This window comes from Hyperolius riggenbachi, chromosome 10 (assembly GCF_040937935.1).
Source record: "Hyperolius riggenbachi isolate aHypRig1 chromosome 10, aHypRig1.pri, whole genome shotgun sequence".
Classification (NCBI taxonomy): domain Eukaryota; kingdom Metazoa; phylum Chordata; class Amphibia; order Anura; family Hyperoliidae; genus Hyperolius; species Hyperolius riggenbachi.
In genome coordinates, this window is record NC_090655.1 from 149,659,109 (window position 1) to 149,681,399 (window position 22,291).

The 22,291-nt window shown below is 46.2% G+C and overlaps 2 protein-coding genes across 3 annotated transcripts in view; one reads left to right on the top strand and one right to left on the bottom strand.

The window, feature by feature from the left end:
- LOC137536528 (synaptotagmin-15-like) overlaps positions 1-22,291 on the bottom strand; it is a 373,040-nt gene that overhangs the window by 140,553 nt on the left and 210,196 nt on the right. The window lies entirely within an intron of this gene.
- The window catches only part of LOC137536527 (GRIN2-like protein), a 310,455-nt gene that overhangs the window by 62,951 nt on the left and 225,213 nt on the right, over positions 1-22,291 (top strand). The gene's annotated exons all lie outside the window — the stretch shown is intronic.

Sequence of the window (22,291 nt, forward strand, 5' to 3'; positions counted from 1 at the left end):
GAAGCTGAGGATCAGCATTGTTTAAAAATAAATAAATATATCAGCCTCCATATCCCTCCCACTTAACTGGTGCTTTAAAGACTGTACTGTAGTGAGAATTCCAAAGTTAATAAAATTGCTTATTTTTTCCAAAATTTATAGATTATTTAGTCAATGTTTGCCCATTGTAAAATCTTTCCTCTCGGATTTACATTCTGATATTTATCACATGTAGCGACATCTTTAGTCCTGCCAGGTAATCTGTACGGAATGTTCGTTACTGAGAGTTCTGTGCACAGAAGGAGAAATTACTTGCTTGTCAGTTGAAAAAAGAAAGCTGTTATTTTCCACAATGCAATGAGGTTCACAGACCGCAAACTGCCAGGACCATGGTCATGACATCACATTGTGGGAGGGGTTTCACCACAATACCAGCCATACATACCCCCTGATGAGCTATTCGAAAAAAAAAGTTAAACATTTCACGTGGGAAAAGGGGTATCAGCTACTGATTGGAATGAAGTTTAACCTTAGTTAAAGTTCCTCTTTAAGTTCTGTTATATTGCATTTGTGGTCCCAGGCAGTCACAGAGCTCGGGACCCCCGCCTGCTGTGTACACCAGCATGTGTGTTTTTATATTGCATTTGACTTTGGCTTTAAAGCTGGTCATACAAAATAAAATCATGATTGTACAATACACCTACTGTATGTATTATACAATCATGATTTTATTTTAGTGTGTGTATGGAGGGTTTAAGCCATTGAGACTGGGACAAGACAGGATACAACATATCTTTTTTTGTCCTGCCAGTAGTGTTTTTAAAATTCTTGAAACTTAGGTAATTCCCAGAAGCAATAGGATAGTTGTGGCGAAATGGGGGTGAAGGCACCATATGGTTCATAATACCTCCCAAAATGTGCACTGGTATTGCTCAGAGTACAGAAACCCATACGGGTGAAAGAAGAGGTTAACGGTGTTTTGTTAATGCTGTCCATTTTTTCAGTTGTTCAAGGAAATTAGTTCTGAGGAAAGGCAATCCTAGGTGAAGAAAGTGTATACAGCTTTACTCACCTGAGGCTTCTTTCAGCCCTTAGAAGTCTGTGTCCCTATACGCAGTTTTGATGTGCTACAGGATCCCGCTGCCAGCTTTGAGTGCATCGTTGCGCCGCAGGGTTGGCAGTTTCTGTGCGGATGCCTTACGTGATTGTGCTCCCACCACCGAGAGTGGGAGCGCAACCACGAGATTGGCATGTGCAGAAGCCGCCGTTGATCTGTTAAGATGATCCCTGGCACACTGCAGCTTGAGCTATATTTACCGTACATTCATGAGAGCTATGATTGTAATTCAGCTATGAATTGAAATGTTTGTGGACGATTTAAATTTACATGTGTATAAAAATCAATTATTACCCAAACCCATACTGATCCTAACCCCAATAATAAACATTTCACCCAATGGTCTTGCGATTTAAAATCAGATATCACTCCATTTCAGAAATAAAATCTATTTTCTAAATTATAATAATACATAGCAGCTTTTTTTCAGCTGCATGATGACAAATATTTCATATTGTCGGGACATAATCCAGCAGACTGGTGGAGTAGGTGGTGTCTGGCAAAGGACGAATTGCTAATGGCTGCCACCTGTATAACCCTAGTTATGCAAAGAGAAGGATTAAAAGCATGCACTGAAATGCTCATAGGCTTGAAGGAGTCTTTATTTATCTTTGTATGTGTCAGAGTGGCGCAACTAAATATTTAGAATTAAAAAAAATGTTTGGTTTGGGTCCGCTTCAATAGAGCTATAAAGAATATCAAAAAACATTCCCACTGCACAACTCACTTGAAAACAATACTAAAGACCTTTCACAATTGGTATCTAACCCCACGTAGACTAGCCACGTTTACTAACAACCAATCCCCTCTTTGTTGGAGGAATTGTGGGAACATTGGAACTCTACCACATCTTCTATGATATTGTCCAAATATCTTAACCCTTTGGAAACAATTATTCTCCATTATATCTAAATTAGAAGGATATCAAGTTCCTCTTGATCCTGCCTTAGCATACTACATCTAAATCTAGACAATTATAAACAAACTAGCAGGCCCATTATTTCACGTCTTCTCTTTGCAACAAGACAACTCATATTGAGCTATTGGAGATCTCCAGAACTACCTGATTCCTCATATAATCGCGTATACCAACGCTAATATAACTATATTAGAAAACAATATAGCGGCCAGATTAACCTCCCTGGCAGTCAATTAGAACTGCCAGGGGGCAGCGCAGCACTATTTTTTTTTTAAATCATGCCTAGTGCTAGCTACATGATAGCCGCTGAGCAGCGGCATCCCCCCACCCTCTTCGATCGCCTCCGGCAATCAGCGGAAGCAGGAAATCCCGTTCAGAACGGGATTTCCTGCTAGGCTTCCCCGGTCGCCATGGCGAAGGTCGTCATTGACGTCATTGACGTCATCGGGAGTCCCGATCCACCCCTCAGCGCTGTCTGGCTTTTTCTGTTAATGTTATAAATTTCAATAAAAATTATTGAAAGTGAAAATAAAGAAAAAATAAAAAAAAATAATTTATTACAAATTGAAACTCTGGTTAAAAGTGTTACAATTACTGTCGTAACTGACAAAGAATTGTGGCAGTGGAATGTTTGAATGTACCTTTGGTCTAGATAAGTAGACCATTGAGGATTCGCTATGGCAAACTCAAATAAACTTCAGCAGGAAATATTTTCAATTTCCTTCTCAGTTATTTGCAAATGTTATGCAAAGAGATTCCATTGGTCCACCACAGTCTGGACCAATGTAACGCCTCAGCAAGGACTTTAAATAACAAGATGCTGGGGTTCCCAGTCAGTTGTGATAGTTATTGCATCATGTACAGATGTCGGGTCAGTGGGGCTGCAATCAAGCCAGGAAAACACAGAAGACAATAAACTGGTAAGAAAACAATTAACCAGCAATTTTATTGATCTATAAAACCATAATAGTCTTATGTACTATGCCACAATCTTCAATCTAGAATAAACAATAGTCTGCTCTATCCAAAGACACAGAAATCTAACCACGATGGAAATTTTCCATTTCAGGTCATGTGTGATCCTTTCTCAAGCAGAATCCATGTATAGAAATTGGTGGACAGAGTCACAGGCATGCAATGTCTTCTCTTCAGAGGCACATTTTATTGCATGACTATGACTCTGTCCACCAATTTCTACGTACAGATCATGCTTGAGAAAGGATCACACATGATACGAAAAGGACATGTTCTGTCGCAGTTACATTTATGTGTTGTAGGACTGAGTAGGCCACCTATTGTTATTATTATTATTATTATTATTATTTAGTATTTATGTATATTTATATACAAATCAATACATTTGATGATTGCTAAAATATGCACCCAAGGCATACAGTTTATTGTGTTTGAGAATTTGGTGGCATGGTGATCACCACGATACAGTCTTATGGTGTTTCCACTAGCTCATTGTAATACATGTAGAAGAACTCAGAAGGAAAGAAGATCATAAGACCCATTATTTATACTGTACGTATAAGCAAATGCATTTTATATAGAATATTTGCCAGGCATCATTCTGTAGAGTTGCAGCTTATCTTTTTTTTTTTTTTTTTTTTATAAATGATGCCCACTCGAGATAATTGAGGCTCATTGTGTACAGAGAGGCATGTCTCAGGCCAGGCTGGAGACATCACTTCCCCCAGGGATTCCATTTGCTGCAGCAAGCCAAAGGATCATAGTTTGCATTTCTTTGTCTTAGTAAACCAGGTCCTGCGTGTATTGCTGTAGTTGTCCTGTGCACCACTAATGCTGTTAGTCGATCCCTCAAGAGACAGTTTGGGTCCAAGTGCTGTACATCTATCGCTAGCCCACAGGCGAGATGCCAGTGCAGCACATGGCAGAATGGCTTTGGGCAGGAGGAGTAAGGAGAAAAACAATATGCTCTGGACTGTTGAACTTTGTTTAACCAAGAGTCATAGACATGTTCTTTTTACTTTCTTATGCGATTACTACAGCAAATTTAAAAAGCTGCAAGTAAAAATGAGGTCATAGTTATGGGCGACTTCAACTTTCCAGACATTGACTGGGGTATTGAGGCTACCCATTCTGGTAAAAGCAGCAGATTTCTGGCAGCACTACAGGACAATTACTTGACTCAAATGGTAACGGAACCAACTAGGGGGAAAGCGTTACTGGATCTGATAATTTCTAATAGACCAGATAATGTATCAAATGTGCAGGTTCAAGAACATTTGGGAAATAGTGATCACAACATGATAACGTTTAATCTGGTGACTGATAGGCCACGGGGCAGCGGGACCACTAAAACTATGAATTTTAGAAAAGCAAAGTTCAATCAAATTAGGCAGGCACTAAGTTTGGTGAACTGGGATAATGTACTACAAGGGGAGGACACTGAAGAGAAATGGCAAGCTTTTAAACTTATCTTTAATCAATATTGTAGTATGTATATCCCATATGGAAACAAAATGTCTAGGAATAAAAAAAGGCCTCTATGGATGAATAGAAAGGTTAGGGATAAATGAAGAGGAAAAAGAATGCCTATAAGGTCCTAAAACAGGAGGGGACCGGGGCTGCACTAAGCAATTATAAGGAGTGCAATAAAAATTGTAAAAAAGAAATTAGGCTGGCAAAGATCGAAGCTGAAAATCAAATCGCTAGGGATATCAAATCTAGCCCAAAAAAGTTTTACAAGTACATCAACTCTAAAAAAAGAAAGGTTGACTGTACAGGACTCCTAAAGGATGAGGGTGGGAACTCAATGGTGGATGACCAAGGTAAGGCAGAGTTATTAAATGCTTTCTTTGCTTCTGTCTTCACAAAGGAAACAGCACTGTTGCAAATTACAGAGGCAGAAGAGTCCCAATCTTCTAACTGTAATATTAAATACTTAACGCAGGAAGAAGTGAAGGCAAGACTAAATAAATTAAAAATAGACAAGGCACCTGGCCCGGATGGCATGCATCCTCGGGTCCTAAGGGAATTAAGTTCAGTTATAGATAAACCCCTTTATCTTATCTTTTGTGATTCTCTTTCAACTGGTAGAGTCCCAGTGGATTGGCGTACAATCCACGTTTTCCCATTATTTAAGAAGGGCAAAAAATCAGATCCAGGAAATTATAGACCTGTAAGCTTAACATCAGTTGTATGCAAACTATTTGAGGGGTTATTAAGAGATACTATACAAGACTTCATAGTAGAAAATAATCTTATTTCTCAGCATCAACATGGGTTTACTAAAGACAGGTCCTGTTTGACTAACATGCTCAGCTTTTATGAGGTAGTGAACGCTAATATGGATATTGGGAATGCTGTAGATGTGATATACTTGGACTTTGCAAAGGCCTTCGACACTGTTTCCCACAAAAGTCTGGTGCAAAAGTTGAGGATGCAAGGACTGGGGAAGAGTCTGTGTGCATGGATAGGGAACTGGCTAATGGACAGAAAACAAAGAGTGGTGGTCAATGGATCATACTCAAAATGGGAGACTGTTAGCAGTGGGGTCCCACAGGGGTCTGTACTGGGTCCAGTGCTCTTCAATTTATTTATTAATGACCTAGTAGATGCAGTAGTGAGCAATGTTTCTATTTTTGCAGATGACACAAAATTGTGCAGAATCATCAACTCTCAGGAAGATATAGTGTCATATTGCAACAGGATCTGGATAGGATGGCTATATGGGCACATACATGGCAGATGACATTCAATGTTGAAAAATGTAAAGTCATGCATTTTGGTTGTACCAATGGTCTAGCACCATACAAAATAAATGGGATATAGTTGGGGACATCAAACTTGGAGAAGGACTTAGGAGTACTCATCGACAACAAGTTAAATAATCGTACTCAATGCCAAGCCGCTGCAGCTAAAGCTAACAAAATTTTGGAATGCATTAAAAGGGAAATAAAAACTCGAGATGCTAGCATAATATTGCCCCTGTTTAACTCTCTAGTAAGGCCACATCTGGAATATGGAATTCAGTTCTGGGCACCACATTACAAAAAAGATATTGCAGTTTTAGAGCAGGTGCAGAGACGAGCAACAAAATTGATACGTGGAATGGAAGGTCTCACTTACCAAGAAAGGTTAGATAAACTGGGTTTATTTAGTCTAGAGAAAAGACGCCTTAGAGGAGATCTAATTAACAAGTATAAATACATCAGAGGGCAATATAATAGCTTGGCGGGTGAGCTTTTTGTCCCTAGGCCTTCTCAAAGGACTAGAGGACATGATCTGCGCATGGAGGAAAAACGTTTTAGCCATTTATTTAGGAAAGGGTTCTTTACAGTAAGAGTGATTAAGATGTGGAATGCATTGCCACAGGAAGTCGTTATGGCAAACTCTATACCCGCATTTAAAGGGGGCTTAGATGCTTTCCTAGCGTTGAAAGACATCCATGGCTACAATTACTAGGTAATGCCTAATGATGTTGATCCAGGGATTTTATCTAATTGCCATCTGGAGATCGGGAAGGAATTTTTCCCTTTTGGGGCTAATTACCATGCCTTGTAAGGGTTTTTTCGCCTTCCTCTGGATCAACAGGGATATGTGAGGGAGCAGGCTGGAGTTGTACTTTGTACTGGTTGAACTGGATGGACATATGTCTTTTTTCAACCAAAATAACTATGTAACTACGTAACTATGTAACTATGTGTTTTGGGAACTGAATTTGGAAAAAATGGGTAACCATTACTTTTTTTTTTACATACATAATAGTGGGTGCCAGATTAACCACTTGAGGACCGCCCCCAGCCGATGGGCGGCGGCAAAGTCCGGGCCCAAACGACCGCAATACGCCCATCGGCGGGGGCGGCTGCGGGAGTGGCTATGCGGCGATCGCGTCATTCGTGACGCGATCAGCCGCCGGGGACTCGCTCCGCCCACCGCTCGTAGTAACCCGCCGGCCGTTCGGAAGCGCCGGCGGGTTACTAGCTCCCGGATCGCCGCTGCACATATGTATAATAGGCTTTGTAATGTATACAAAGCCTATTATACTGGCTGCCTCCTGCCCTGGTGGTCCCAGTGTCCGAGGGACCACCAGGGCAGGCTGCAGCCACCCTAGTCTGCACCCAAGCACACTGATTTCCCCCCCCCTGCCCCCTGATCGCCCACAGCACCCCTCAGACCCCCCCCTGCCCACCCCCCAGACCACTGTTTGCACCCAGTCACCCCCCTAATCACCCATCAATCACTCCCTGTCACTATCTGTCAACGCTATTTTTTTTTTATCCCCCCCCCTGCCCACTGCCCCCTCCTGATCACCACCCCACCCCTCAGATTCTCCCCAGACCCCCCCCCAGACCCCCCCGTGTACTATATGCATCTATCCCCCCTGATCACCTGTCAATCACCTGTCAATCACCCGTCAATCACCCGTCAATCACCCGTCAATCACCCCCTGTCATTGCTACCCATCAATCAGCCCCTAACCTGCCCCTTGCGGGCAATCTGATCACCCACCCACACCAATAGATCGCCCGCAGATCCGACATCAGATCACCTCCCAAGTGCAGTGTTTACATCTCTTCTCTCCTCTAAACACCCACTAATTACCCATCAATCCCCCATCAATCACCCCCTATTACCACCTGTCACTGTTACCAGGGGCGTCGCTAGCCCTGTTTTAGGGGGGCACGTGCCCCCAATCTTTCCTGGGGTGCCACGGATCTCCCGGCCGCCGCTGCCCCCTCTGTCAGCGGCTCCCTCCAGCCGCCGCCGCCGCCGCGTCTCAGACCTCAGGATCAGGCGGCGAGCCGGCGACCAATCGTGCGGGCGCTAGGACCCAGCGCCCGCACTGATATGCGGAAGTGACATCACTTCCGCATATCGAGCGGGTGCGTCCAGCGCCCGCTCGTACATCTGGTCGGGTCGCCGCTGATCCTGAGGTCTGCTGAGAGGTAGGGGGGGGGGGAGCGGCGGCGGCTAGAGAGGGGGCCTCCCTGTCACTCACTCACTAAAGGGGCTCCCTGGCACTCACTCACTCCCTAAAGGGGCTCCCTGTCACTCACTCACTCACTCCCTAAAGGGGCTACCTGTCACTCACTCACTCCCTAAAGGGGCTCCCTGTCACTCACTCACTCCCTAAAGGGGCTCCCCTGGCACTCACTCACTCCCTAAAGGGGCTCCCTGGCACTCACTCACTTCCTAAAGGGGCTCCCTGTCACTCACTCACTCCCTAAAGGGGCTCCCTGGCACTCACTCACTCACTCCCTAAAGGGGCTCCCTGGCACTCACTCACTCCCTAAAGGGGCTCCCTGGCACTCACTCACTCCCTAAAGGGGCTCCCTGGCACTCACTCACTCCCTAAAGGGGCTTCCTGTCACTCACTCCCTAAAGGGGCTCCCTGGCACTCACTCACTCCCTAAAGGGGCTCCCTGGCACTCACTCACTCCCTAAAGGGGCTCCCTGTCACTCACTCACTCCCTAAAGGGGCTCCCTGGCACTCACTCACTCCCTAAAGGGGCTCCCCTGGCACTCACTCACTCCCTAAAGGGGCTCCCTGGCACTCACTCACTCCCTAAAGGGGCTCCCCTGGCACTCACTCACTCCCTAAAGGGGCTCCCTGGCACTCACTCACTCCCTAAAGGGGCTCCCTGTCACTCACTCACTCCCTAAAGGGGCTACCTGTCACTCACTCACTCCCTAAAGGGGCTCCCTGTCACTCACTCACTCCCTAAAGGGGCTCCCCTGGCACTCACTCACTCCCTAAAGGGGCTCCCTGGCACTCACTCACTCCCTAAAGGGGCTCCCTGGCACTCACTCACTTCCTAAAGGGGCTCCCTGTCACTCACTCACTCCCTAAAGGGGCTCCCTGGCACTCACTCACTCACTCCCTAAAGGGGCTCCCTGGCACTCACTCACTCCCTAAAGGGGCTCCCTGGCACTCACTCACTCACTAAAGGGGCTCCCTGGCACTCACTCACTCCCTAAAGGGGCTTCCTGTCACTCACTCCCTAAAGGGGCTCCCTGGCACTCACTCACTCCCTAAAGGGGCTCCCTGGCACTCACTCACTCCCTAAAGGGGCTCCCTGTCACTCACTCACTCCCTAAAGGGGCTCCCTGGCACTCACTCACTCCCTAAAGGGGCTCCCCTGGCACTCACTCACTCCCTAAAGGGGCTCCCTGGCACGCACCCACTCCCTAAAGGGGCTCCCTGGCACGCACCCACTCCCTAAAGGGGCTCCCTGGCACGCACTCACTAAAGGGGCTCCCTGGCACGCACTCACTCACTAAAGGGGCTCCCTGGCACGCACTCACTCACTAAAGGGGCTCCCTGGCACGCACTCACTCACTAAAGGGGCTCCCTGGCACTCACTCACTCCCTAAAGGGCCTCCCTGTCACTCACTCACTCCCTAAAGGGCCTCCCTGTCACTCACTCACTGCCTAAAGGGGCTCCCTGTCACTCACTCACTGCCTAAAGGGGCTCCCTGTCACTCACTCACTGCCTAAAGGGGCTCCCTGTCACTCACTCACTGCCTAAAGGGGCTCCCTGTCACTCACTCACTGCCTAAAGGGGCTCCCTGTCACTCACTCACTGCCTAAAGGGGCTTCCTGTCACTCACTCACTGCCTAAAGGGGCTTCCTGTCACTCACTCACTGCCTAAAGGGGCTCCCTGGCACTCACTCACTGCCTAAAGGGGCTTCCTGGCACTCACTCACTGCCTAAAGGGGCTTCCTGGCACTCACTCACTGCCTAAAGGGGCTTCCTGGCACTCACTCACTGCCTAAAGGGGCTCCCTGGCACTCACTCACTACCTAAAGGTGCTCCCTGTCACTCACTATCGGGGTCCCTGTCACTCACTACCTAACTGGAGGCGCCTGTCACTCACTAGCTAACCTGGGGGTCCCTGTCACTCACTACCTAACTTGGGGGGGCTACCATATTAAGGGGGCATTCTGCCTATTTATGTGAAATGCTGTCTATTTATGTGCCTCATGACTGCTGAATGTGTCTTGTTGGGAGCCTTATGATTTGTTGGGGGCCTCATGATTGCTGAATTTGTCTTGTTGGGGGCCTCATGATTTGTTGGGGGCCTCATGATTGCTGAATTTGTCTTGTTGGGGGCCTCATGATTGCTGAATTTGTCTTGTTGGGGGCCTCATGATTTGTTGGAGGCCTCATGATTGCTGAATTTGTCTTGTTGGGGGCCTCCTGATTTGTTGGGGGCCTCATGATTGCTGAATATGTCTTGTTGGGGGTCACATGATTGCTAACTGCGAGACTATGGGAAAAGCTGAATCCTTATCATATGAGACAATAGCATTAAACCTACTTTTTTAGCGTTTTAAAACAAAAAATAAAACTGGGAGGTTCTAAAAAATTTAATACATTTTTCAGGAGTAGGATGGATGAAATTGTTTATCTTCACAGTTTATTTTCAACTTGGATTTTCCATAATGTTCATGTATGAGTTAAAACGTTTGTACAGTATTTAGTTTAAATTGCTGTTGCCACTTTGCGATAGATACCGGTAAGTGACTTTTGGGTTGCAGTTTGGGCACTCGGCCTCCAAAAGGTTCGCCACCACTGTCCTAATCTGATGTCCCACCATTGCTAGGTTCATGTAAATTTGTCTCCACCCGTTACCACACCTATATTCTGGTCCATGGCCCACCCATTTTTTGGTGCGGCGCGATAAGCACGCCACACAACGTGATCCTCATATTTTTGGCACGCTAGCTGCAGTGTGCTGAATTCTGCTGCCTACAGTATGTACAGTATACGCTGTTCTCTAGTGCTTGCACTGTGTGCTGATTTACCTCCAGTGTGTACAGTGTAAGGTGTTACTCTGTGCCTTTATTGATTGTAAACCAGCTGTATTGTATGCTGATCCCTGCTACTTTCAATATGTACAGTATTAGCTGTAAAGCCTGGTACACACATACAATTTTGATTAGCCAATTTTAGCTCTGTTCATAAAATTCATTGTCTGTTGGCCCACTTACTGCACGGGGGTGGGAAATTGGGGGTCAGTGATTGACCAATCAAAATTGTATGTGCGTATACATCTTTGATCTATGCCTATACTGATTGTAAATGATCGAAATAAAGGACAGGGGGCTCCGTCCAATATTTCGATGGGCAGGCCCGTTATCCGTAGCTTACACCGCTGCTAAGTTCATGTACATTTGGCCCCACCCATGGCCACGCCCACCCACCGCATGGTCACGCCCATTTTCAGATTAGACCCTAATCTGCCCCTTGCGGGCACCCAATAACCCGCCCACACGCTCAGATTGCCCTCAGACCCCCCCCTTATCAATTCGCCAGTGCAATTTTTACATCTGTTATTCCCTGTAATAACCCACTGATCACCTGTCAATCACCTATCAATCACCCCCTGTCACTGCCACCCATCAATCACCCCCTGTCACTGCCACCCATCAATCAGCCCCTAACCTGCCCCTTGCAGGCAATCTGATCACCCACCCACACCAATAGATCACCCGCAGATCCGACATCAGATCACCTCCCAAGTGCAGTGTTTACATCTCTTCTCTCCTCTAAACACCCACTAATTACCCATCAATCACCCCCTATCACCACCTGTCACGGTTACCCATCAGATTAGACCCTAATCTGCCCCTTGCGGGCACCCAATCACCCGCCCACACCTCAGAACGTCCTCAGACCCCAGCCCTGATCATCTCGCTAGTGCATTGCTTGCATCTATCTAATCACACCTTGAGACACCCATCAATCACCTCCTGTCACCCCCTAGCACACCTACCCATCAGATCAGGCCCTAATTTGCCCTGTGTGGGCTCCTGATCACTCGGCCAAACCCTCAGATCCCCCTCAGACCCCCTTCCGATCACCTCCCCAGTGCATTGATTGCATCTATTTTCCCCTCTAACCGCCCCCTGAGACACCCATCAATCACCTCCTGTCACCCCCCTAGCACTCCTATCCATCAGATCAGGCCCAAAACATCCTGTCATCTAAGAGGCCACCCTGCTTATGACCGGTTCCACAAAATTTGCCCCCTCATAGACCACCTGTCATCAAAATTTGCAGATGCTTATACTCCTGAACAGTCATTTTGAGAAATTTGGTTTCCAGACTACTCACAGTTTTGGGCCCGTAAAATGCCAGGGCAGTATAGGAACCCCACAAGTGACCCCATTTTAGAAAGAAGACACCCCAAGGTATTCTGTTAGGTGTATGATGAGTTCATAGAAGATTTTATTTTTTGTCAAAAGTTAGCGGAAATTGGATTTTTATTGTTTTTTTTCACAAAGTGTCATTTTTCACTAACTTGTGACAAAAAATAAAATCTTCTATGAACTCACCATACCCCTAACAGAATACCTTGGGGTGTCTTCTTTCTAAAATGGGGTCACTTGTGGGGTTCCTATACTGCCCTGGCATTTTAGGGGCCCTAAACCGTGAGGAGTAGTCTAGAAAACAAATGCCTCAAAATGACCTGTGAATAGGACATTGGGCCCCTTAGCGCACCTAGGCTGCAAAAAAGTGTCACACATGTGGTATCGCCATACTCAGGAGAAGTAGTATAATGTGTTTTGTGGTGTATTTTCACACATACCCATGCTGGGTGGGAGAAATCTCTCTGTAAATGGACAATTGTGTGTAAAAAAAAATCAAAAATGTGTCATTTACAGAGATATTTCTCCCACCCAGCATGGTTATATGTAAAAATACACCACAAAACACATTATACTACTTCTTCTGAGTACGGCGATACCACATGTGTGACACTTTTTTGCAGCCTAACTGTGCTAAGGGGCCCAAAGTCCAATGAGTACCTTTAGGATTTCACAGGTCATTTTGAGACATTTGGGTTCAAGACTACTCCTCACGGTTTAGGGCCCCTAAAATGCCAGGGCAGTATAGGAACCCCACAAGTGACCCCATTTTAGAAAGAAGACACCCCAAGGTATTCTGTTAGGTGTATGATGAGTTCATAGAAGATTTTATTTTTTGTCACAAGTTAGCGGAAATTGATATGTATTGTTTTTTTTTTTCACAAAGTGTCATTTTCCGCTAACTTGTGACAAAAAAATAATCTTCTATGAACTCACCATACTCCTAACAGAATACCTTGGGGTGTCTTCTTTCTAAAATGGGGTCACTTGTGGGGTTCCTATACTGCCCTGGCATTTTAGGGGCCCTAAACCGTGAGGCGTAGTCTTGAAACGAAATTTCTCAAAATGACCTGTGAAATCCTAAAGGTACTCATTGAACTTTGGGCCCCTTAGCGCAGTTAGGGTGCAAAAAAGTGCCACACATGTGGTATCGCCGTACTCAGGAGAAGTAGTATAATGTGTTTTGGGGTGTATTTTTCCACATAACCATGCTGAGTGGGAGAAATATCTCTATAAATAGACAATTGTGTGTAAAAAAAATTAAACAATTGTCATTTACGGAGATATTTCTCCCACCCAGCATGGGTATGTGGAAAAATACACCCCAAAACACATTATACTACTTCTCCTGAGTACGGCAATACCACATGTGTGGCACTTTTTTGCAGCCTAACTGCGCTAAGGGGCCAAAAGTCCAATGAGCATCTTTAGGCTTTACAGGGGTGCTTACAATTAGGCACCCCCCAAAATGCCAGGACAGTGAACACACCCCACAAATGACCCCATTTTGGAAAGTAGACACTTCAAGGTATTCAGAGAGGAGCATAGTGAGTCTGTGGCAGATTTCATTTTTTTTTGTCGCAAGTTAGAAGAAATGGAAACTTTTTTTTTTTCTTTTTTTTGTCAGAAAGTGTCATTTTCCGCTAACTTGTGACAAAAAATAAAATCTTCTATGAACTCACCATGCCTCTCACTGAATACTTTGGGATGTCTTCTTTCCAAAATGGGGTCATTTGGGGGGTATTTGTACTATCCTGGAATTTTAGCCCCTCATGAAACCTGACAGGGGCGCAGAAAAGTCAGAGATGCTTGAAAATGGGAAAATTCACTTTTGGCACCATAGTTTGTAAACGCTATAACTTTTACCCAATCCAATAAATATACACTGAATGGTTTTTTTTTTTATCAAAGACATGTAGCAGAATAACTTTCGCGCTCAAATGTATAGGAAATTTTACTTTATTTGAAAAATGTCAGCACAGCAAGTTAAAAAAGTCATTTTTTTGCCAAAATTCATGTCTTTTTTGATGAATATAATAAAAACTAAAACTCGCAGCAGCAATCAAATAGCAGCAAAAGAAAGCTGTATTAGTGACAAGAAAAGGAGGTAAAATTCCTTTAGGTGGTAGGTTGTATGACCGAGCAATAAACCGTGAAAGCTGCAGTGGTCTGAATGGAGAAAAAGGCTCTGGTCCTTAAGGGGCGAAAAGACTGTGGTCCTCAAGTGGTTAAGGTGTAAACAATTAGGAATGTACACTTGCATACAATACATGCAACAATCTTGTTTATGAATGTGCCATCTGAAATAAGCAGTAACAATGGTGTAACGGGGGTGGACTGCAACACTCTCTGCGCTGACTTGCATTCCAGTGTAAATAGTGCAAAAAATTTGGATGTGTCCCATGAACAGCAAATCCATGAATTTAAAACTTGGATTTTAAGTGCACCTGTAGTGAAAATAAACGTATGAGATCATTCATTCTATGTGTAGTATGGATGATAAATAGAACATTAGTAACATGGAAATGAGTCCCATATTTTTATTTTCAGTTTAATGGCTTAATTTTTTAAATTGCATCAGACTGTCACAGTTGATGTTTAGAATCCACACTCTGCCTTATTAAAGGACTTACGAGGCAAACATTTGTAAACATATTAAATACTTATTGTGCTTTAACATTCTTAGGGGACACCATCTGCGCCCCCCGGTCCATTCCACTGCGTCTCTTTTATAAATCCATGGCTCCTGTGTGGTCCTGACCCGATCCCTCGGGTTATCTTCATCTGCCCCAATTAACATGGCCGCTGGGTCCTGCCACGCCTGCGCTATTCTCATAGCCGCAAGCGCAGCTGCGCAGCTTAGTCCTCCTCCAGCTCTGACCTCATTCCCGGCGGTCTCGGGTGCTTTGCGTCCACGAGACTGCCGGGAGCAAGGTCAGAGCTGGAGGAGGACTCAGAGCTGTGCAGCCGCACTTGTGGCTATGAGAACAGCGCAGACGCGGCAGGACCCTGCGGCCATGTTAATGGGGGCAGATGAAGACGACCCGAGGGATCGAGTCGGGACCCCACAGGAGCCATGAATTTATAAAAGAGACGCAGTGGAATGGACCCGGGGGCACGGATGGCGTCCCCAAGGATGTTAAAGCACAATAGGTATTTAACTTTTTTTTACTAATTTTCGCCTCGTAAATCCTTTAAGCTGAAAATAAACCAAAGTAATAGCCCTTTGAACTTTCCTGCACTTAGGCCTCATTAGAAGCTTTTTCTCACTGTTTCTCAGCTACAGTGGGTTGCAAAAGTATTCGGCCCCCTTGAAGTTTTCCACATTTTGTCATATTACTGCCACAAACATGAATCAATTTTATTGGAATTCCAAATGAAAGACCAACACAAAGTGGTGTACACATGAGAAGTGGAACAAAAATCATACATGATTCCAAACATTTTTTACAAATAAATAACTGCAAAGTGCTGTGTGCATAATTATTCGGCCCCCTTTGATCTGAGTGCAGTCAGTTGCCTATAGACATTGCCTGATGAGTGCTAATGACTAAATAGAGTGCAACTGTGTGTAATCTAATGTCAGTACAAATACAGCTGCTCTGTGATTGGGAGCAACAACACTGTGAAGTCCAAAGAACACACAAGACAGGTCAGGGATCAAGTTATTGAGAAATTTAAAGCAGGCTTAGGCTACAAAAAGATTTCCAAAGCCTTGAACATCCCACGCAGCACTGTTCAAGCGATCATTCAGAAATGGAAGGAGTATGGCACAACTGTACACCTACCAAGACAAGGCCATCCACCTAAACTCACAGGCCGAACAAGCAGAGCGCTGATCAGAAATGCAGTCATGAGGCCCATGGCGACTCTGGACGATCTGCAGAGATCTACAGCTCAGGTGGGAGACTCTGTCCATAGGACAACTAATTAGTCGTGCACTGTACAAAGTTGGCCTTTATGGAAGCAGGGCCGGCCCGCTCATGAGGCGGGGTGAAACATTTGCCTCAGGCGGCAAACTTCTAGGGGCGGCACCCGCCCGGGGGTGCCGGCCGCCGAGCCGGAGGGGTAGCGGGCAGGTCGGGGGTATTGGGCCTAGCGGTGGGGAGGGGGGTTGGACCCCCCCTCCCTCGCCTGGGTCCCCCGATCTGCGCTCCCCTCCAGCTGTAATTAGGAAGCAGCCGCTTGCAGATCGTAAGAGGCAACGGGCGGGGAGGACTCACCTTTTCCACGTTCCAGCGAGCGCTCCACTGACGTCACTTCCTGTATCGCCGGCCACTGTATTGTAAGTGGACGGCGATGCAGGAAGTGACGTCAGTGGAGCGCACGATGGAACGCGGATAAGGTGAGTCCTCCCCGCCTGTGCCTCTTACGATCTGCAAGCGGCTGCTTCCTTAAGCGGCAGCAATTTTCTCCTAAATTTGCCTCAGGCGGCAAAAAGTCTAGGGCCGGCCCTGTATGGAAGAGTGGCAATAAGAAAGGCATTGTTAACAGAAAGCATAAGAAGTCCCGTTTGCAGTTTGCCACAAGCCATACAAAAGTTTGCTTTCCTAAAACAGAAAGAATTTGCGATAATTCAGGTTGGAGTGAGCTTGAGATGTCTCCCAGTGCAACACTGCTGAAATATATGCAAATTAACCATTGTACTGTAATGATCTGCTCAGCTGCCTGTGCAGGCAGGCAGCTTTTTGACCATTGTTCAGGTCTGCATTCTGCAGGTCTCTGGAAGAGAGACCTTTTGTCAGTTTTTCAACTTGCTGTTGCTGAGGAATTTGCATAAGTTTGCCATGCAAATTGCCTAGCCACATCCCTTGTAGGCCTGCTCTATATATACCATGTGATATCACAGACCTTGGCTGGTCATAAGAGTTAGATCCTGTGCGACACTCGCCAGGAGTGTCAGCCTTGCTCTTTGTTGAAGATTAGCCTAGAGTAATCCCTGGAAACTGCACTGGGCAGGTTTCCTTAGTGCAGTTAGGATTGCTTATCTGTTTTGTTTGTCTGTTGCGATTGTCCTGTCCCAGCGGTGGTCGACAGGAAATCGTTCTGTGTGTCTGGGTGCTAACCGGAACAGCGGTTGTTACCGGTAGCCCCTTCTGATCTGTTTCCCTGGATCGCACTAGCATCCTGCGCTAGTGCTGTGGATCCTTCTGTTCTGCTACTCTGTACCTGGATCGCACTAGCATCCTGCGCTAGTGCTGTGGATCCTTCTGTTCTGCTACTCTGTACCTGGATCGCACTAGCATCCTGCGCTAGTGCTGTAGATCCTTCTGTTCTGTCTTGCTGGATCGCGCTAGCCACTTTCGCTAGTGCTGTGGATCCTATCGTTCGCTTATTCATGTTTTCGTGTGTCTGTCTTGTCTGCTACGAACGCTTGCTGGAGGCTCAGTGAGGTAACCGTTAAGCAAGCGCTCGCGTCCTCGGTTTCATGTTTGTCTGTCGGTGGTTAGTTAGGCGTGTTTGTCTTTATTGTGCTTATCACGTGGAGACCGCGCATAAACGCGTGCACTGTTGCAAATGAGTGCGGTGTTCACGTTTAGCTAGCGTTTGTTATTTTCCATATCTCCTCATTGTATGATTTGCTGTGCCTTTGCTACTCTCGTGCTCTGCCTTGCTGTAACCTTGTGTCACGTCTGGCGATCGCACCTCTCGCGATCGCGTTCCTACTTCATATCTGCTGTGGTGTGTGCACCGTCGCGGGTTGGCGACTAGTTTGGTGCACACACATACAATCTGTCTCTGTGCTCATTCTCAATCGCTTCTCTTGCGATTGCGTTCCGTCTCTTCGTGCAATTCCTGTCTGGCGTGTGTGGTAGGGCAGAGGAGCTGTTCCTCTGCACTCCACAGCTCCCCCTGTCGACAGGAATTTCCCTCTACAGGTGCATTGCACCTTCTGCTGGGTTTCCGCAAATTATACGTTTGTGGAGGATTTCCGCAGTGTCAGCGCACACGTCTTGTGCGCTGATCACGGAGAGAATTCCACAATCGTTACAGTATGACCAGCCCAACCAAAATTCCCAGTGTAGAGGGAATTTCTGATTTGTACGATTTTGTCGAGTATGGGTCCTGTGTCTTTAAGAACTTTAAAAGGCTAAACTCAGAGACCAAAGCGGAATTTCTCTCTGAATGTGTGAGGTTTTGCCTGGATACCACCTTTCAGATTGCTGATCCGTCTACGTCGGCTCTTCAGTTTGCCTATGTGCTCTTAAAAGACGATTTGTTCACCTGGGCATATGATGTGCTAAAAAAACAATTCTTGGAATGATAATCTGTATCAGTTTCTTGCAGTGATATTCTCTCACTGGTTTGGACTGCCTGGCTTACCACCTACTCTGATTGAATGTGTAGCTGCTGATAAGTCAGCTGATCTTTCCCTTCCATGCAAAACCATTCAGTATAATAATGATGTTTACCATGATGTTGATCTGTCTCCTGGTTTTTTGCCTCAATCCAAAGCTTATGTGGATCCTACTATAGGTAGGATCGCACACTATATTAAAGCAGTTAAAAGATCTGTTCTTGTTCCTGAACTCCACCCATATGGAGATTATCTGGATACTGGCCTGTTTGAACCTCCATTTGCTTCATGGGACATTGAGGCCTTGATGGAGGAATTTGATTTTGATTGGAAAGCCTTTTGCAATTTTTACATCGCAAAAAGCGTAGATGTCTTGAATGATTGTCTCGATTCTATGTACCTATTGATTGATTCCGATGAATGTGACGAGGGTGATGTGGATCTGATGATTTATGTATGGCAGACGATTTTGGATGAGTTGCACACACACCAACCAATTGATTCCAATAAAGAGACATCGTTGTCGGATGATTGTTCCTGCCTTTCTGGGGTAAAGCATGTGAGTCGTGACATTGTGCGATCTGAAGTGAGTGGGTGCGCCACTGTGGTTGATTCCTGTGCGAATCCTGTAGGATTCTGTCCTGACTGCGTGCAGTTTAAATCTGTGTGATCTAATGCCTGTTTCTCTGATGTTCCTGCAGATTGTGATCAGCATGAATGTGCCAGTTTTCTCAAGGATATGTGGGACCCCTTGTCATTTAGAGACAGATCTTTAAGATCTTCCATCTGTGATCCTGCCATGGGGAAAATTTCTAAATTTTGCAGCATCAAAAGTAAAATTAATATGTCTAATAAACTTTTTCCTGATGTTGTCGCTATTTCTACTGCAGATGCGTCTTTGTCTCACCCTGTTCACACCCGTAAGGGCCCGTTGCCTGGTGACAGTTGCTCCAGTGTTTCTGTCCTGAACACCTTACAGTCTGCCCCGCAGATCGCGGAGGTTTGCGCTATGGAAGCCTCAGTTTCACAACCTAAAGCGATTTTTGATTCGCAGGTTTTGCGTTCTGGCTCCTCGGATTTGACATTGTTAGCCGAATCTAAGAGTGAGACAGTGCTTCGGTTTTGCGAATCTGACTCTGAAACATTTTTGCTGGGTCCAGAGAAAGTTTCTCTGAGCCTGCCCTGTACCATGAATAACAATATGATGTCCAATCACACTGACATTTGTGAGTCCCTTTCTTGTTCTGAGGAAAATGCTGATTCTGCACCCTGTACTCTGGATGAGTTAAGATGGCCTTGTTTAGAGTCTCCTGCAGTGTCCCTAGAGGCTCGTCTAGGTATTGCCACTATACTCACCTGTTTTTCTGCAGTTTTGGAGTTGCAAGCTAGTTTGACTGCTACGCAGAATTCTGGGTGCAGCAAGATTAAAGTTAGGGAGTCAGTGTGTGTTCCAGTAAATATTCCTGTACGTTCCGCTCATGATGATGAAATTCAGTCTCAGTTTATGGTGGAACCTGCCCTGGGACATCTGCCCTGTTCACAAAATAAAGTTTCAGTTTTGCCCTGTAACATGGATAGTTCAGAATCCTTCTCAGAAAACTTGAAAAATGATGTTCCTGAGGTCTTGTCTGATGTCCTGGAGACCTCCGAGTTCCTCCCAAAGGGTGCAGAACTTGTAGGAGATGTTTCCTGCCCCCCAAGTCCTTCTGAGGTGTTGCCCACTTCAGTAGGCATTGCTGTTGTGCTGACTACCTTTGCAGCTCTGATGGAGCTTCACGCCTGTGTAGTCAATGATGATTTTGCAGTCACAGAAATTTCTGAATTTGAGTCCGAGTCTTCTTTTGAAAGACCAGTGCCTGTGGCCCCTACTCGTGATGAATTTATGCCCGGTCCTGGTTTTGGTTTCCTCGTATCAGACTCTGAGGTTGGCAGTTCCCCAACATGTCCTGAGGTTTCTCCTGTGCTGGTGTACCCCAGTGTGCTCTGTGACCCAGAAAGCCCAAGTGTGCCTCGGTTACCCGCATACTCAGATGCTTCCTCAGTGTAGACATGCTCTGATATGGCCTGCCTGGTCGCATGCCCAGAAGTGGTCCCGGAAAGTCCTGATCTTGATGGGTGTCTGGGTAATTCTGAATCCAGAATAATCATTGGTTCCATAGGGGTTCTTGGCGGTTCTCCATGTGAGTCTGGTGAGCGTTCTGGCCTCTTGGGATCTCTGCAGGGCTCCAAAGGGTTTTGGGAGATTCCGGGAGAAATTTTGCTTGGTACCCTGGATAAGATAAACTGTGGCTTTTGTTTTGAAAGAGACACTTCGAACAGGTATTGTGGCAGGTATGGTGTCTTCGGACGCTCCTTGGAAGGTGGTGGGTATGGTCTGGAGGGTGTCGATGGCTTCTTCTCTGGCATTCACAGTCCTGATGGGTGTTACACTGAGACTTGTAGTACTGATGGGCATGTTTTGGTGGCTTCTGCTTCCGATGAGGTTGGTTTCGGGTGGACTGACTCTGGAATTGGACCCTGTCGGGCTGTCCCGACCTTCATGAGTCTTCGGTTGGAGTCTTTTGCTAATAGCAGTTTTGAGGGTTGTCTGGAATTTGACCCTTGAGGGGGGGGGGGGGGGGTACTGTAATGATCTGCTCAGCTGCCTGTGCAGGCAGGCAGGCAGCTTTTTGACCATTGTTCAGGTCTGCATTCTGCAGGTCTCTGGAAGAGAGACCTTTTGTCAGTTTTTCAGCTTGCTGTTGCTGAGGAATTTGCATACGTTTGTCATGCAAATTGCCTAGCCACATCCCTTGTAGGCCTGCTCTATATATATCATGTGATATCACAGACCTTGGCTGGTCATAAGAGTTAGATCCTGTGTGACACTCGCCGGGAGTGTCAGCCTTGCTCTTTGTTGAAGATTAGCCTAGAGTAATCCCTGGAAACTGCACTGGGCAGGTTTCCTTAGTGCAGTTAGGATTGCTTATCTGTTTTGTTTGTCTGTTGCGATTGTCCTGTCCCAGCGGTGGTCGACAGGAAATCGTTCTGTGTGTCTGGGTGCTATCCCGAACAGCGGTTGTTACCGGTAGCCCCTTCTGATCTGTTTCCCTGGATCGCACTAGCATCCTGCGCTAGTGCTGTGGATCCTTCTGTTCTGCTACTCTGTACCTGGATCGCACTAGCATCCTGCGCTAGTGCTGTGGATCCTTCTGTTCTGCTACTCTGTACCTGGATCGCACTAGCATCCTGCGCTAGTGCTGTGGATCCTTCTGTTCTGCTACTTTGTACCTGGATCGCACTAGCATCCTGCGCTAGTGCTGTGGATCCTTCTGTTCTGTCTTCCTGGATCGCGCTAGCCACTTTCGCTAGTGCTGTGGATCCTATCGTTCACTTATTCATGTTTTCGTGTGTCTGTCTTGTCTGCTACGAACGCTTGCTGGAGGCTCGGTGAGGGAACCGTTAAGCAAGCGCTCGCGTCCTCTGTTTCATGTTTGTCTGTCGGTGGTTAGTTAGGCGTGTTTGTCTCTATTGTGCTTATCACGTGGAGACCGCGCATAAACACGTGCACTGTTGCGAATGAGTGCGGTGTTCGCGTTTAGCTAGCATTTGTTGTTTTCCGTATCTCCTCATTGTATGATTTGCTGTGCCTTTGCTACTCTCGTGCTCTGCCTTGCTGTAACCTTGTATCGCGTTCCTACTTCATATCTGCTGTGGTGTGTGCACCGTCGCGGGTTGGCGACTAGTTTGGTGCACACACATACAATCTGTCTCTGTGCTCATTCTCAATCGCCTCTCTTGCGATTGCGTTCTGTCCCTTCGTGCAATTCCTGTCTGGCGTGTGGTAGGGCAGAGGAGCTGTTCCTCTGC